The sequence below is a fragment of the Hibiscus syriacus genome, unplaced genomic scaffold (assembly GCF_006381635.1).
Source record: "Hibiscus syriacus cultivar Baekdansim isolate YM2019G1 unplaced genomic scaffold, ASM638163v2 tig00110429_pilon, whole genome shotgun sequence".
In the NCBI taxonomy this organism is placed as follows: domain Eukaryota; kingdom Viridiplantae; phylum Streptophyta; class Magnoliopsida; order Malvales; family Malvaceae; genus Hibiscus; species Hibiscus syriacus.
This window is the reverse complement of record NW_024062733.1, coordinates 3,007,769-3,026,135: the sequence shown is the minus strand read 5'-3', so window position 1 is coordinate 3,026,135 and position 18,367 is coordinate 3,007,769. Positions and strand designations below refer to the sequence as shown.

At 37.0% G+C, this 18,367-nt stretch overlaps 1 pseudogene; it reads left to right on the top strand.

Annotated features, from left to right (window-relative positions):
- The first annotated feature begins 522 nt into the window (after nt 1–522).
- On the top strand, nt 523–8,719 carry LOC120124897 (annotated as a pseudogene).
- The last annotated feature ends 9,648 nt before the right edge of the window (nt 8,720–18,367 follow it).

Sequence of the window (18,367 nt, the reverse complement as noted above, 5' to 3'; positions counted from 1 at the left end):
GTCTATTTGTTTGATTACTGGAATTTCTTCAGTATGCATCTAGTCGTTTTTTGGGCAGGATGCAACCGTTAATTACAACTGTTATTATAGCTAATATAACAATATCCGTTTAAGGATAACTTTCAACAATTTGACATTGAACGTTCACACCCTTGACATCCTTACTGTTCAAACCTAGGACTTCAAGGAATAACAATAATTTCTTGATCACCGAGGTATCTCGGTTCGTGCCATATATATTTACATTTGAATGTATATGAAATACATATATATCGAGAACCAATTAAATTATTCTTTAGACTGTAAGTTCAAAAAAAAAGTTGAGATTTTGAAACGAAACCTCAAAAGCAGTAACTAGCTATTCCTAGTTCAAAATAATAAATTGTTGGTCCATATTCGATCAAGAGTGCATTAGTGGTGCAAAAGAAATTAATCAGCAACGGAATATAAAAATAGTAAGATTTGACCTAAAAATAAGCTCAACATTTGACCCCCCCCCAACATCTCCACTGTTAAGATGAGAGAGACCCGACACCAAATCAGCTGTTGCAAACCCTTCATGTCTTCCCTTTGTTGTGTTTCTATTACATTTACATACATAGATATAGATTTGCCGGTTCCTTTTCTTCTTTAATCAATGTCTTGCTGAAAATTGTTCCCAAAAATACCTGAAAATTTATCAAGAGGCCAAGGAGAATGGCAGAGAAAAAGGAAAAATCAAGCGAGAAAAGGGAAAAGAGACTCCAAGAGATCTCTCTCCTCAGGACCATTCCTTATTCTGATCATCAAAGGTACTTTTTTTTCCCTTTTTCTTTGATTGTTACATGCTATTTCATGTTGGCTTTGCATATATATATATATATATATATATACCTAGGAACGAACCGAGGGTGTAGGAGTGTGATCCCACCCCTAAAATAAGTTAAATCCTCATATAATGTAGATATTTTTTATATTTTCGGTTGATGATATAATTTTGCATCTTCTGAATTTTTATAACTTTACATCCCTAAATATCTAATAAAACTTTCTATGTTTGCACCTTTATCATAAAATTTTACATCTGTCTCTGGTTATAAATTCTCTTGACCTCATCCACTAACAACCCTTCGAATGATCAAAGTCTCTGAACTAGGAGGCGACCTTCAACATCAACTCATAAACTATGGAGTTTCATATTTTTTGATTAAGTTATCTTCTATTGGCAAGACCTCTTGACCTACGTGAACTAATAAAGCTAAATTTACTGTTGGACGATCATATCTATTCAACCTATCAAAATTAAAAAAAGTACTTCTACTCGAGATCTTTCTTCTTTTTCAAATTATCCCTCACACTCTTCAAATCTCCAAGACCAATGATATTAGATGTATGTAATTCCGCCATAAATTAATGACTGCTACTTTTTATTTAAATAAAAATGGTGAACCGCTCATTTCTTTCATAACTCAAATATTACCATATATATATATATAAGTTATTTGCGAAGATTTACATTTTAGTATACTTTGATTATGTAATAATCATAATTTAGGTGGTGGTCGGAAGAAACAATTGCTGTAGTAACGGGAGCAAACAGAGGAATAGGGTTTGAGATTGCAAGACAACTTGGGGGCCATGGATTGACAGTGATACTAACGTCAAGGGACACTGGTGTGGGCATTGAAGCAGCCAAGGTGTTGCAAGAAGGCGGCTTTAACATGGATGTCCATCAGCTCGACATCTTGGACGATCAATCTGTTTCTGAATTTACCAAGTGGATCAAAGAAAAATATGGTGGCGTTGATATTCTGGTATAAACTTCCAAAACCCTTTTCATCATTTTCATTTTGATATTAATTAATTTCTTCTGTTCTTTTTTCAGATAAATAACGCAGGTCTTAACTGTTGAAATGTCAATGCATGGGCGGCTGACAGCATATGGGGCTACTTTGGGCGGTTGAAAATTGGTCCAAGTTAGGCACCAAATTGTTGAAATAATAAATGGTAAAATTACACATTTTAATCATTAAACTTTAGGGTATTTACAATATTAAGTCCTTAAGATTTAGCTATAAATACCCTATCTTATTTAGCTTCAAAATCATCCCAAAACATTATAGCTTTCTTCCAATACTAGAGAGAATATTAGAGAGTTTCTTGAGAGTTGTTTTCTCCTTTTTATCAAGAGAGAATTATCATTGTTTTCTCCTTGGTTGATCGAGAGAAGTTGTAATTCATATTTTCACATAGTGAAATTCTTCTACCGTTGCCCGTGGTTTTTATCCTATATTATTTAGGGGTTTTCCACGTAAATTTTGTGTCTTCTTTATCTTCATTTTTATTTTCTCAAATTATCAGTTGCGATTTTGCTCTATCCGATAGCCTTCTTCCGCAACAATTGATATCAGAGCTAGATTAGAGTGTGTAATATCTGCTTATTGTCTTTGTGGTTGCCACCAAAAGGTGGATCTCCAACATAAGAAAATAAGAAGTTATTACCCATTCTTTGAAGGTTCCAGAGAACTATTCACGATAGTGAAATAGTGGGAGCTATCCGTAAAAGAAGCTATGGCAACGAAATTTGATATTGAAAAATTCAATGGGAGAAATTTCTCATTGTGGAAATTGAAGATGAAGACCATCCTAAGGAAAGACGGGTGTCTAGCGGCTATCAATGAAAGGCCGGTGGATTTCGCAGATGACATCAAATGGAACGAGATGGACGGGAATGCTATGGCAAACTTTCATCTAGCATTAGCAGATGAAGTATTGTCAAGCATCGAGGAGAAGAAGACAGCTAAGGAGATATGGGATCATCTCACCAAACTGTACGAGGCCACATCGCTGCACAATAAAATTTTCTTTAAGAGGAAATTGTACACTCTCCGTATACCAGAATCTACTTTAATGACGGAACACTTAAATACACTGAACACCTTATTTTCTCAGCTTACATCCTTAAGTTGTAAAATAGGAGAACAAGAACGTGTTGAACTTCTACTTCAAAGTCTACTAGATTCGTACGATCAACTCATCATCAACTTGACAAACAGTAATGTCACCAGTCTAGTCTTCGATGACGTTGCAGTTGCTGTTCTACAAGAAGAAAATCGGCGCAAGAACAAGGAAGACAGACAAGTAAATCTGCAACAAGCAGAAGCGTTGACAACGATGAGAGGGAGATCAACGGAACATGGCCAAAGCAACAGTCACAAACATGGTAGATCGAAGTCAAGAAGCAAAAAGAATTTGAAGTGCTACCACTGTGGAAAGAAGGTTCACTTGAAGAAGGATTGTTAGAGTCTAAATAAAAACTCCAATCCACAAGGCAATACCGCAAATACTTCAGATGATGGAGATGCTCTATGCTGTGAAGCGTCAACCACCGTGGAAGGTAGAAAACGATTTGCAGATATATGGCTCATTGATTCGGGAGCAACATATCACATGACCTCAAGAAGAGAATGGTTCCATTAGTATGAACCTGTCTCAGGAGGATCTGTGTATAGTTGCAATGATCATGCCTTAGAGATCATTGGCGTGGGAACCATCAAATTGAAGATGTACGATGAAACAATCAAAGTTGTTCGAGATGTGCGACACGTGAAAGGCCTGAAGAAAAATTTATTATCCTACGGATTGTTGGATAATAATGCAAGCAAGATTGAAACACAGAAATGAATCATGAAGGTGTTCCATGGAGCGCTTGTGGTGCTGAAAGGCGAAAAGATAGCTGCAAACTTATACATGCTGAAGGGAGAGACTTTGCTAGAAGCAGAAGCCTCTGTTGCCTCATGTAGTTCAGATTCTTCAATGCTATGGCATCAGAAACTTGGACACATGTCAGAACAAGGAATGAAAGTCCTTGTAGAGGAAAAGCTACTTCCAGGCTTAACAAAAGTATCACTTACTTTGTGTGAGCATTGCATAACAAGTAAACAACACCGGTTAAAATTCAACACGTCAAATTCTAGAGGCAAAAGTGTTCTAGAATTGGTTCACTCTGACGTATGGCAAGCACCAATTATATCCCTAGGCGGAGAAAAATATTTTGTCTCATTTATTGACGACTACTCTAGGAGATGTTGGGTGTACCCTATTAAGAAGAAGTCAGATGTGTTTTAAACTTTCAAAAACTTCAAAGCGCGGGTGGAACTTGATTCTGGAAATAAGATCAAGTGTTTCAGAACAGATAATGGAGGAGAATACACAAGCGAAGAATTTGATGACTTTTGCAAGAAAGAAGGCATCAAAAGACAGTTCACAGTGACGAACACTCCTCAACAAAATGGAGTGGCAGAGCGGATGAACAGAACCTTGTTAGAAAGAACAAGAGCAATGTTGAGGGACGCAGGCCTAGAAAAATCATTCTGGGCAGAAGCAGTTAATACCGCCTGTTATTTGGTGAATCGAGCTCCAGAAGACACCATGGAGATGTGGACTGGTAAACCAGTTGATTATTCAAACCTCCATGTATTTGGAAGTATTGTGTATGTGATGTACAACGCCCAAGAAATTTCAAAGCTGGATCCAAAATCCAGGAAATGCAAATTCTTGGGGTATGCTGATGGAGTAAAGGGGTATCGCTTGTGGGATCCCACTGCCCGCAAAGTGATCATTAGCAGGGATGTTATCTTTTTAGAAGATAAGCTACAAAGAAAAGAAGATGATGACAGCGCTGAAAAGTCAGAGACTACACAGATACATGTGGAAAAGGAGTTTGAACAAGGAGATTCTTCTGAAGCAGAACCAGCACATGATGAATAAGAACCAGAGAGTTCTGAAGCTCCAACAACTCGTCAATCAGATCGTGTGAGAAGACGTCCCAATTGGCACTCATATTATATTATAGAAGGAAATGTTGCATACTGCCTTTTAACAGAGGACGGTGAGCCATCAACATACCATGAGGCAATAAACAGCTCAGATGCTTCACTGTGGATAATGGTGATGCAAGAAGAAATCGAAGCCCTTCATAAAAATAATACATGGGACCTTGTGCCACTACCACAAGGAAGGAAGCCAATTGGTAACAAATGGGTCTTCAAAATCAAGCGAAATAGTGACGATCAAGTTGAGAGGTATCGTGCAAGACTGTTAGTCAAAGGATATGCTCAAAAAGAAGGTATTGATTTCAATGAAATATTTTCTCCTGTGGTTCGACTAACAACAGTTCGAGTAGTTTTGGCAATGTGTGCTACATTGAATTTACATCTAGAGCAGCTAGATGTTAAAACAACTTTTCTTCATGGAAATCTTGAAGAAGAAATTTATATGCTCCAGCCTGAAGGTTTTGAAGAAGAAGAAAAGAAGAACTTGGTTTGCAGGTTAAACAAATCTCTGTACGGTCTAAAGCAGGCGCCGAGGTGTTGGTATAAGAGATTTGATTCCTTCATTATGTGCCTTGGATACAACAGACTTAATGCAGACCCTTGCGCTTATTTCAAGAGGTATGGTGATAACAATTTTGTTATATTGTTGTTGTATATGGATGACATGTTGGTTTCAGGACCCAACAAAGATCATATTGAAGAATTGAAGGCACAACTGGCTAGGGAATTTGAAATGAAGGACTTGGGATCAACAAACAAGATTCTAGGGATGCAAATTCACCGAGACAGAAGTAATAGGAAGATTTGGCTTTCACAAAAGAATTACTTGAAGAAGATCTTGTCACGATTCAACATGCAAGATTGTAAGCCAATTACTACCCCTCTTCCTATTAACTTCAAATTATCCTCCAGTATGAGTCCTAACAGTGAACAAGAGAGGATGGAGATGTCTCGAGTGCCGTATGCATCGGCAGTGGGAAGTTTGATGTTAGCTATGATATGCACAAGACCAGACATTGCACAAGCAGTGGGAGTGGTTAGTCAGTACATGGCGAATCCAGGCAAAGAGCATTGGAATACAGTAAAGAGGATCCTGAGATACATCAAAGGAACCTCAAATATTGCATTATGTTACGAAAGATCAAACTTACTAATAAATGGTTATGTAGATTCTGACTATGCAGGGGATTTGGATAAAAGCAAATCTACTATAGGATATGTGTTCAAAGTTGCTGGTGGAGCTGTAAGCTGGGTTTCAAAATTGCAGTCAGTTGTAGCTACGTCCACAACAGATGCAGAGTATATAGCAGTTACACAAGCCAATAAAGAAGCAATTTGGTTGAAGATGCTATTGGAGGAGCTTGGGCACAATCAAGAGTATGTCTCTCTGTTTTGTGACAGTCAAAGCGCCTTGCATCTAGCAAGGAATCCAGCATTTCATTCAAGGACAAAGCACATACGAGTTCAGTACCATTTTATTCGTGAAAAGGTTGAAGAAGGGACAATAGATATGCAGAAGATTCATACCAAAGACAACATAGCAGATTTCATGACGAATGCGATGAATGCTGATAAATTTACCTGGTGCCGATCCTCTTGTGGCCTGACGGAAACATAAGCAACATGATGGTACAAGATAAAAAGAATGATGTGAAGATATGATTGTTCCAATCAAATATTCAAGTGGGAGATTGTTGAAATGTCAATGCATGGGCGGTTGGCAGCATATGGGGTTGCTTTGGGCGGCTGAAAATTGGTCCAAGTTAGGCACCAAATTATTGAAATAATAAATGGTAAAATTACACATTTTAATCATTAAACTTTAGGGTATTTACAAGATTAAGTCCTTAAGATTTAGCTATAAATACCCTATCCCATTTAGCTTCAAAATCATCCCAAAGCATTATAGCTTTCTTCGAATACTAGAGAGAATATTAGAGAGTTTCTTGAGAGTTGTTTTCTCCTTTTTATCAAGAGAGAATTATCATTGTTTTCTCCTTGGTTGATCGAGAGAAGTTATAATTCCTATTTTCTCATAGTGAAATTCTTCTACCGTTGCCCGTGGTTTTTACCCTATATTATTTAGGGGTTTTCCACGTAAATTTTGTGTCTTCTTTATCTTCATTTTTATTTTCTCAAATTATCAGTTGCAATTTTGCTCTATCCGATAGCTGTCTTCCACAACGTTAACTACAATCTTGGGTCTCAAAATTCGATGGAGTTCGCGAAGCAGGTAATCGAGATCAATTATTATGGCACCAAAAATATGATTAAAGCAATGATTCCATTGATGAGACCTTCTCCTGCTGGTGCTCGTATTGTTAACGTTAGGTCACGCCTAGGTAAACTAAATGGCCGCCGCAGTGTAAGTAAATCACCCCTCGTATCCTATTCTCTTCATATTTTAATATATTTTTCAGATTCGAGGTGTTTATACGCCAAAATTCTTTAGATAATGTGATTAGCAAAAAAATTGTTTGTCAAGATATGGTGTATTAAAAATTATTTTTTGAATTAGAGTGTTTGTTATAATATTTGGAAAAGTCAGTATTACTTGATGTTTTCTAAGAAAGTATATAGATTGCACTACGGCTTCTTGGTTCTTTGCATCATCTACCAGTTTTTTTTTGGATTGGAGCAGTTTCCTTGCAGTTAATACACATTCCAAAAATCGCCATGTAGCTCTAATGAACAGGAGCGAGTGCAAGTGGTACTAGGGGCTTCCTCGCCCATGTAGGGCTTTGGGAATTTTTCCCCCATATAGGGCTCTACCCGAATTATTTTTTGAACTGTGATGTTTGCTACAGTGACCTCATTGGTCGCCAAGTGCTCCATAGGTCATCAAGTGTTGCTTGCGACAAAGCCTCCTCTATTGCTGTAACTCTTCTATCTACCCTTGCTGTTGTAGCTCCATAGGTCGCTGTGTGCTCCTGGAGACCTATGGAGGTCGCCATATGCTCCTGGAGAGCTATGGTGGTCACTGTAGCAATCATCATACTTAAGCAAATAATTGTTCGACTACACTATATGAAGAATTTTTTTCCCATTGCATTATTCAAACACTTTTGTCGGTACTAGGGTGGGCAAGTGTTCTTAAAATTCAAACTTTTTTAAGTTAGTTATCCATTTTATTGATATTGCTCACTCTTAAAATTTATTTGTACACATCACATACGAAAAATTTATGTTATTAATATAACGTGTTCAGTTTCAAAGATAGTTTTAAATCCACCATTGTTGATGAGTTCTCCAAATATTATAGTAAACACCCCAGTTGAAAAATTAATTTCTCTTATATGATTTTTTTACAAACACATTATATAAGAAAATTTTTCGTGTTTATGTATATATATGGGCTAAGATTTACTTACACTATATAATTGGATCCTACCCCCCCTACACACACATACCTCCCTTCATTTCTATTTATTTTCCCACACACACACATATATATATATATATATATATATATATATACCTCCCTTCATTTCTATTTATTTTAGAGGATTGAAGATGAAGCTTTGAGGGGAAAACTAAGAAATTTAGAAACACTATCTGAGGAATTAATTGACAACATGGTGTGTACATTTCTACAACAAGTTGAAGATAATACTTGGCAATCAGGTGGATGGCCTCAGAAATTTACCGATTACACCGTCTCTAAGCTTGCTGTTAACCTTTACAGCGTGTTAATGGCACACCAACTGGCTGAACGCCCCGAAGGCAAAAAGATTTGTATAAAATTGTTATTGTCCAGGATGGGTGAAAACTGCCATGAACGGTTGGTCCGGCAATGTTTCGGCTGAGCATGCGGCGGACACGGGTGTATGGCTTGCTTTGCTTCCCATCAAGGAGGTCACCGGGAAACTATTTGCCGAGAGACGGGAATTGAAATTGTAAAACAAAATTATAGGGTTTAGAAATCTCTTTTTATTCTTAAAGATGATATGTTGAGAGAAGACTTTGAAAGAAAATGATACCCAAAGACGCAAATGATAAGAGCTAGCCTTTTGTTATTCATTTAAAATGGATACCCAAAGTATGATTGTGATATGTATATTTGCTTTAACATTCAAAGTATTATTATTATTATAGTCCTTTAAAGTATTATACTCTTTACCTTTGCAATACCCAATTCGAATTAGTCAATTAATAAATTAGATATGAATAGTTATATAAAAAAATTTAAATTTATATAATTATAGTTTTTAACCAATGAACTTAAATTAAAACATAGTAAATTATAATAAATTATCATTTGAATTGAAATCAAATCATATATTATTATTTTTTCAACAAAAATTTAGATTTTAATAAATAAAAATGTAAGATACAACAAATATAATATAATACAACATGAAAATCTAAAGAACGTATGTGGAGAAAAATAAAAAATTAAAATATTTCATTGAATATATGTCAATAAATGTTGATGAATGAATTAGTTATGTCGGTGATAGGTGATTCACCTCTTTTGATTTGGATGAAAAATTGTAGTCAACTTTTTCTCATATTAATATATATTGGTGAACAAATTAGTTATGTCGATGATAGGCGGCTCACCTCTTTTGATTTGGACGGAAAATCGTAGTCAGTTTTGGATCGATTGTAAATTGATAATTTTGATAATAATTATAATGCAGGAAAAGTGCGAAGATTAAGATCAGAGGGAGGGGAAGCCCCCGTCTACTTATCATGAGGATTTATATACTGACCTTTTGTATTGGTGTCAGGGGTAGGATCATGATGACTACTTGTAGGCGAGTAAGATATGTAGGCCTAAGAGATATGGTCGACATGTCAATTGATTTTGGTTTTGACAAATCATGTGAGGTCCGTAAGGAGTTGTATCAAACAATTATAGTTTCCTAATGGGTGTAAGGCTTTGAGTTCCTTTTGTCACATGTGTGGAGATATTCCTTCGCGGGGTAATTTCTCTATAGGTTAGCTTTTCTTGAGATTTTAATACGTTGAGTGAAGGAGATTTGAAAAAAAATGTAATATTTGTTCTCCCTTGGTCAAATGAGTGTTATAACGTAAGACCATATATATTTATTGCTTTACATATATGTGGCATTCAATGTATTTATTGCTTTACATGAATCGTCGCAATTATTATTTTTAACAAATAAGTAGATTACACATATTGGTCGCATTCGATATATGTGTTTTGAAATATCTTAAGGATGATGAGAGTTCTATGGACGAATTATTATTCTTAAAGTTAGTTCTGGTAGAAGAAGTTAATCAAAAGTAAGAGGACTCACTTGATAAAGCCTTGAATGAATTGGCGAGTGTTGAGAATGTATACAGTTGTTGTAAAATGGCTTTAGTTGCTAGAGTGGTTGATGGTAGTTAAGGTAGTTTCTTCAGTCTGTTAAGGCTGTTGTATTCATTATATAAACATGTACTGGTTCATGAGTAATATAGACGTTTCTTTACTCTCACTTAAGAAGTTTCTACGAACTTCTCATTATGGTATCAATCGTTGGGTGTTTTGGGGGAAGTGCTATTGTGCTTGCTGTGTAAATTTTTTGTTTGGTGTCATGTCTCTTACTCCGGACGGTGCTTCCTGTGCTAAAACTCAACTAGGAAACTTCAAGATGTTCACTAACAAGCGTGTAAATGTGGTGCTTGATGCGATGAATTTTTTTTATTGTGGAAGCAGCATGTACTTCTCATAGTTAGAAGTCAGCGACTAGAACGCCTGCTAACCGGTGCGATGTAGCCTCCATTGGAGATGGTTGCAAATGGTGATGGTGTTATGATTCCTAACGAAGCCTATGAGGATTTTTTTGCCCAAGATAGAGCAGTTGCTTCTTGGTTGTTGTCCATGATCAGTGCCCATTTGTTACCTCAATTTGTTGGTGCAGGGACAACCGCTGCAGTGTGGAAAATGGTCCTTCAATTCTTTGCAAACAGATTTGCAACCTCAGTCATGAATTTACACTATAAGCTACAGTCCCTCAAGAAGGGTTATGATAGTATGAGATTGTTCCTTACTAAGGTTAAAGAGGTGTGTGACACTCTTGTATCCTATGGAAGTCCTGTTCTGGTTGTAGAATATATTACAAGTATTTTGAATTGTTTAGCCAGGGACTATTAGTCGTTTATGATGGTTATTACGTCCAGTGGTGATTCCCTACCCCTTGAGAAAGTTTATCAAATGTTGATTGACGCTAAAACCCAACTGGCAGGCTTTGTTACTTAAGTTGTTCTTGTGGGAAGTGCACATATTGCTCATGCTACTGTTAGCAACAATGCTACAATTAATGGTCAGTAGTTTCGTAATGAGTCCTCTCGTGCTACAAGTGGACTGTTAGACAAAGAAGAGGTAGGCCATGAGTTCAATGTCAACTATGTGGAAAAGTAGGGCACTTGGTTAGTAGATGTTGGTATAGGTTCAATCATGATTTTGTGGTTGTTGATGGTGATAGCCATTCCAAACAAGAGTCAGTTAGTGCTCACTGCTCAGTACACGGTGTTGGAAGGTTCTAGCGACGAGTGTTGTCGCAACAAATTTAATTCGAAAGTTTAGTATGATGCTTCAGCTCAGGTAAATATTATTTATACTCTTGATCGTGAGTAATGGGTGGTGGATTCAAGTGCCATGTATCGTGTGACGCCTGAACCTAATAGTAGCACACAAAGAGCTAAGCAGTATAGGTCAGATAAGCTTACTGTTGGTAATGGTATTTCCTTAGATGTTGATATGATTGGTAGTGTAATGTTACCTTCTCGTTCTTGTAACCTATTTTTTAGTGATCTTATTCATGTTCCTGGAATAACGAATAACTTGTTGTCAGTATCCAAGTGTGCTAAGGACAACGGGGTATACTTTGAGTTTTGAGCACATGGTTGTCGCATTTGTGATAGCTCCACAGGTGAAGTTATTCTTCAAGGGCATGTTGAGAATGGCTTGTATATGTTCTCTGAGACTGGCGTATCAAGTGTTTGTGAAAATGCCCAAGTTAATGTTGTTAGCTCTAATAGTTTCAATTTGTATGAAATTTGTCATAGACGATTAGGTCATGCCACCTATAATACTGTTGTAGATGTATGAAAATCAATGAATGCAGAAGTTTCAAAACATAACAATGAGAAGTGTGAGGCTTGTTACATTAGCAGGAGTCATAAATTGCCCTTTGATTTTCAAGTTCTGTTTATAGTTCTCCTTTATAGTTAGTGTACACAGATCTTTAGGGGCCTGCACATGTTGCATCAAAAGGGTTTCAATATTATTTAACCTTTGTGGATGTGTTTTCAAGACACACATGGATTTATTTTATTCAAAAATAAGTCCCAAGCAGTTTCGGTGTTTCACTTGTTTCAACTAATGGTTTTGAATTAGTTTGGGGTAACTATAAAAGTAGCGCAAAGTGACTGGGGGAGTATAGAAATTTGTCCCCTGTGCTACTCAAAACTGACATCATGCATCGTCTTACCTGCCCATATACCTAAGAACAAAACGGTGTGGTAGAAAGGAAGCATGGACATATAATAGAGTTGGCTTTGGTTTTATTGGGTCAGACGTCCATGCCTATGAACTATTGGTTTTATACAGCCATGGCAGTCATTTATGTCATAAATCAATTGCCAACAAAGTTGTTGGGAGGAGTTACCCCATGTGAAAAACTATTTGGTAAGAACCATATTATAGTGAGATGAGGGTGTTTGTTTGTAAATGCTTTCTTCACTTGAGGCCACAAGTGTGTACATTTCTGGGGTACAACCCTCAACATAGAGGATACATATGCCTTGCTCTCAGTGGAAGGGTTTATGTGTCTAGTGACGTAGAGTTTGACGAATAGGTATTTCCCTTTGCAAGTCTCATTGAAAACTCTTAGACTGGAGGTGTGTCTCCTGTAGTGTCTAGAACATCTTGAGCTATAGAAATTATTACTGATCCTCGCAAGTTTTAGATAGAAGTTGATCAGTAATATAGTGCCTCATCGTTCTCAGGGGGTGTATAAGTAACGTGTTGGAGTCTCCGTCTCAGGGCAGTGTAAAAAGCACCGATGACTTGGTGTCTTCATCGAATGAAGGGTCTACAAGACCTATACAGTGTTCAGGTATACAGAAAAATGAACATGCGTCTGTATTTGATCCTGTAGTGCATGAGTCTGGTGGTGATTCCAGTGTGTAGGATACTGGTAGTCAACTTGGCCATGGTGATTCAAGAGTAGTCCCTGACGATGTCACTATGAGTTCAATTGTGAAAAGGAATTCTATGTTAATACGGAGTAAATACGGTGTATTTAAACGAAAGACTTATATGGTGTGACCAATGATACAATGGAACCAATCAATGTTCATGATGCTCTTCGGTCTTCTAACTGGTGAGCTACTGTTCAGGCTGAATTAGGAGCACTTGAGAAGAATAACACATGGACAGTAGTGAACTTGCTTGCAGGAAGGATGATGGTTGGTTGTAAGTGGATATTTAAACTAAAAACAAAAACAGATGGGTTGGTGCACCGATATTAAAGCTCGGTTAATAGTTAAAGGGTATTCTCAGATACCTGGCCAGGACTTCAATGAGACATTCAATCTAGTGGTTAAGTTCACTACGTTTAATGTTGTGTTATCTCCAGCTGTAGCAAGACAGTGGCAGCTACGACAAATAGAAGTTAATGACGCCTTCTTGAATAGAGAGCTTGATGAGGAGGTTTTCATCCAACAACCACACGGGTTTAAATAATACGCTGAAAATGGTAGTTAGCTGGTGTATAGGTTAAATAAGGCGTTGTATGGTCTGCGTCAGGCACCGAGAAACTGGAACGAGAGGTTGAAACAATACTTGATTCAGCTAAGGTTCAGGGAGTCTAGGGCAAACTCATATCTATTTGTTCGAAACAATGAAGGAGAACATACATTTATGTTGATATATGTAGTTGACATTATCCTGACTAAGACTTCAAACGAGGACATCGAACGTGTGATTAGACTTTTGGATGTTGAGTTTTCTGTGAAGGATATGGGTAAACTAGGATATTTTCTAGGTTTTGAGGTGGCAAGGGTGAGTGAGTCCCTTATTCTTAGCCAACAAAAGTTCATTCTTGAACTGTTAATGCGAGCTAAGATGGTTCATGCCAGCCCAGCCTCGATTCCCATGATAGTGTCTAAACTGACTCAGGATATTAGAGAACTGTTAAATGATTCTCGTGAGTATTGCATTAAAGTAGGTTAATTGATATATGCTTGCGACACATGACTGGATATTACCTTTAGTGCGAATAAGGTCTCACAGTATATGTATGCGCCTCGTCAAGGTCATAGCTTACTGTTAGTAGAATAATGGGTTATATGGTAGGTACTTTAAAGTATGGCTTCGGCATAGTGCCTGGAGATACAAAGGTGAAGGTGACAACATTTACGGATGCAATTTAGGGAGGTAGTCCGGATGATAGGAGGTCTATCTCCGGTAGTTGTGTGTTTGTTGGTGACAACCTTGTTTTGTGGACCTTGAAGAAATTGAAATTGGTCTCTCGATACACCATGGAAGTTGAATATAGATGTGTGGAAAATGCAACGATAGAGGTATCGTGGATTTTTGCTCTTCTGTCTGATATAGGAATTGTAACTCCCCAAATTGCGGGTTAGTAGTTTCAAGTTTATCAGAGAGGTAAGTGGACCGTGTGAAATTACAAATTAAGTTGTTAGGCTTAATTGGGTTGGCTTTAGGGTCCAATTAGTAAGAAAAATGGGATTTTTAAATATGAGATAAAATACAAAGGACCAAAAGTGCAATTAGACCCTTGAGTGAAATGGAAGATGCTTTTAGGGTTTTTATTATGTTTTGGAAGTGTATTCCTCCCACACAACTCTTCATCATCTTCTTTTCTCTTCTCCTTCCCTCTCCAAGCTTCCATAACCTCAAGTGGTGGAAAGATTTCATTTTCTTAATTTTATTAAGTCTTAAATCCGTCCCTCTTACTGCTTATAACATCTTTATGTAAGAATATCCTTTTATCTTTGTTGGTTTGAGGAAAAAATGGTGGAAAATCAACCAAGTCAAAAAGGAGAGTGCTTGGTAGCTAAAGGAGCTTCATTTCGGGTTTCTATGATCAATGTAGTGTATTTCTAATCCTTTGGAGTATTAAAGTTTCATAAATTCTTGGTGTTTGCTAAAATTTAGATGATTGAGCATTTTAGGGTTCTTCTTTGATTTCTTAACCAAATCACATTTTAGGCGTTAATAACATGTTTTAATGATGCCTAATTACCTTAAATAACTTACTAAACCTTTTGAATAAGTTTAGAAACCAACCCATGTCGTTTGGGGTTATTCTTGAGTGAGTCTCGAGCTTAAGCAAGTCATTCCCAGAAAAAGGATCAATCCCTCCACCAAGGGGATCGATCCCAAAGTTTCTGTTCAGCAAAGGATCAATCTATTTTTAAAAGGATTGATCCCTTGGAGAAAATGATCGATCCCTCGACATAAATGATCGATCCCTTCTATGTTTTTCTCAATGAACAAGGATGGATTTGCATTCATTAAAGGTCCTAAGTGTTGTTGAATGTTCTTTTGACCCGTTTAAGGTCCTTAAGATATAAGGACGACCCATAAAAGTAAGACATAATCTGTAAGGGACATAAATGACCCAACATAGCTAAAAACACTCGTAGGAGTAGGTTACATAGGGTGTAACCATATTAAGTGTAATAAACTAAAGTATCTTCAATCGAGGACGTATACAGATAGTAAAAAAGTATTGCCAAAAAGTATGGGGCTTTGAGAAAATTAGTGAATTGGGAATGGATAAGTCGTTCCACTACTTCATGGACTTTGTGAGAATTACAATAAGAGCATTAGGAGTGTTGTTACCTAGTATTGAACTCGAGTCAGGTATCGGGATAACTAGCGATTCAGTTAGTGAACAACAAGAATAATCAATAAAAAATCCTGAAATGCCTAGAGATCTCTTTAAAGTCAGAGATGACTAAAATACCCTTAAGTACAAATTAACCTTTCCTTAACGTCCTAAGTGAGAGGGCGAGCGATATAGTTCAGGTAAGAGGAAATGGTCTCACTTAACTTTAGCAAGATCGATAACGAATAACTGAGTTACTTTGATTACCTTAGAAGAGCATCAACTAACGTGTGTTAAGACGTTAACTTTAGAGAAAGACTTACAATAATAAGAAGATAATAATAATTGTATGATAACCATAAGAGCCTTATGAGGTAAGATTCCATAAGACTTACTCTCTTGTGTGCAGCTCGGGAAACAGTGAGGACACACGAGTTACTTTAGCAGTAGGACGATCGTTTTGTGTGCTTAGAATATCCAGATATATCCAAGGCAATGTAATATGCACTTTAGTCGCTAGTTGAACGTGATATTGATGCTATTTGACCCAGACACGTTCCGAGTACTCAAGAGGAATAGACTAGCCAGGCAATGTGCTGATGTTGTGTGAACCAGACCTAGCCTAATGTTTTGAGAGGTGTTGATGCTATGTAACTCGGACCTCACCTAAGATACTTTGGAGATGCTAATGTTGTGTGACCTAGGTCTACCCAAATGTACATATATTAAGCAAACATGGGTGTGACCTATGTGATACTATGTGACCTCGAGCTACACCACGATGCTTACTTATTATTGAGTGATAGTATCGGTGTCTCTGTGATATTGGGTACCGTCATTTGTATTTAGCATGGTGATGTATTATAGGATGATAATGATGTTAGAGACTTAGTATTTGTACACTCATGGCGGGGTCTTTAGCGAAGACTAAGGGAAACATAAGACGTAGATTCAAAAGATAGAACTTAAGGACCTTACATAAGTAGCTATGATTGGAATCACGCTTGTACCTACTGCTTAGTACAATGTCTCTAGCATGCTTTAGTTTATGAAATTCTTATGTTGCTCTAGATTAACGATTATACTGCCGAGCTTTGTAAGCTCAACCTTCAGATGTTTTTCGTTGGTGGAGCATCATCGCCACAGGACTTCCAGCATCTCCAACAGAGTATTGTACTGTAGCTTTAATGGGCATGTGTATTCATAGAACCTTACTTATGAATTTGAGTTGTAAACTTCAAGATGTATTATTTCGAGTTAAATCATGCACCACAAAGCTTCGGTTTTGTAAAATGTTTTTATTACAATTATTTATGTTTTATTATGATACCATTTAGTACATTTGAAAATAAAATGAATAGATTTTGAGGATCATGGGTTACCTCGGCAACCCAATGTGGCACTTTAGGCCCAATCGGGTTTAGGGTGTTACAGGAATTGAACAAGGCACTCCTGTAGTTTGGTTTGACAATAGTGGTACAGTGGCTATGAGTAGTAACCCAATTTATCATGAAAAGGCCAAACATGTTAACCTCGATGCTCACTTTGTCCAAGAGAAGGTGGCAGTTAAGTAGTTGGTTGTGAATTATGTGCCAGCAAGCTACCAGGTGGTTGACGGATTCACCAAGCAATTATTGTAAACCTCCTTTGAATAGTTTATTTTAAAGTACAATGGAAATTTTTTGGACAAGAAGAACTGTAGAGAGAATGTTGAGAATGTAAATAGTTATTGTAAAATGGCTTTAGCTATTAGATTAGTTGATGCCAATTAGGGTAGTTTTTTAGTCTGTTAAGGTTGTTGTATTCATTATATAACCATGTACTAGTTTATGAGTGATATACATGATATGATCGCTAATAGGAAAGACTCGGAGAAGTACCCAAGTGGCCCCATCACACGAGCAAGGGCTAAGGAATTTCAAGCAGCCATGGAGAGTATGCTTACATCACATTTGGAACGTGATGAAGAAGGAATAATAAGGGAGGAACACTTTACTTTGTTTATGCATGAATTTGCATGAGAATTTAAAGTTTGCATAACATTCATTGCATTTAGTAAGTGTGCTGTTCAATCAAGCATGCATTGCATTTAAATCATCTAGTTCATTTAGGGAAGTAGTTCATTCATCAAACTGGTTCGTTTATTAATTAACTCTTAATTGTTTCATGCATGTTTTCAATTAAATATTGAATAAAGTTCACCTTTGTGTCTAGGTGCATGGGAGAAGTTGAATGGTTTCATCATATGCAAGAATGTCAGTCAGAATGTCTTCCAATTATGGATGCGATACAAATGTGTTTGGTTCTATAAATCAATTTGACATTATTCCTTTATCTCTTATCTTTCCAACGCCTTTTGAATCACCTTAATCCGATATCGGGAGCTTGAGATATGATCGATTTATTGAAGATAGTGCAGGCTGGAATTTTGTTACGGGAATTTTATGCATGGATGATTTGGATGAGTTTGAGCCAAGGGAGAGTCTTTTCAACTTCAGCCAAGTGACAAGCCATTGAAGGACTCTTAATTCACCCATTAAAGGCATTCAAATCTGATTGTTATCATCTAAGTTCAAGGGATGTTCATATTCTTCAAGGGAGCATGCAATGAAGGGTGATTTAATTCACTTATCAAGACAATTTTCAGCATGGAATAGCAAGATTCTTCCACCCATTGGATGAAATTAAGGCCAAATTCAGCTTCAAATTGTCTAGATTCATCCCCAAAATGATCTAGAA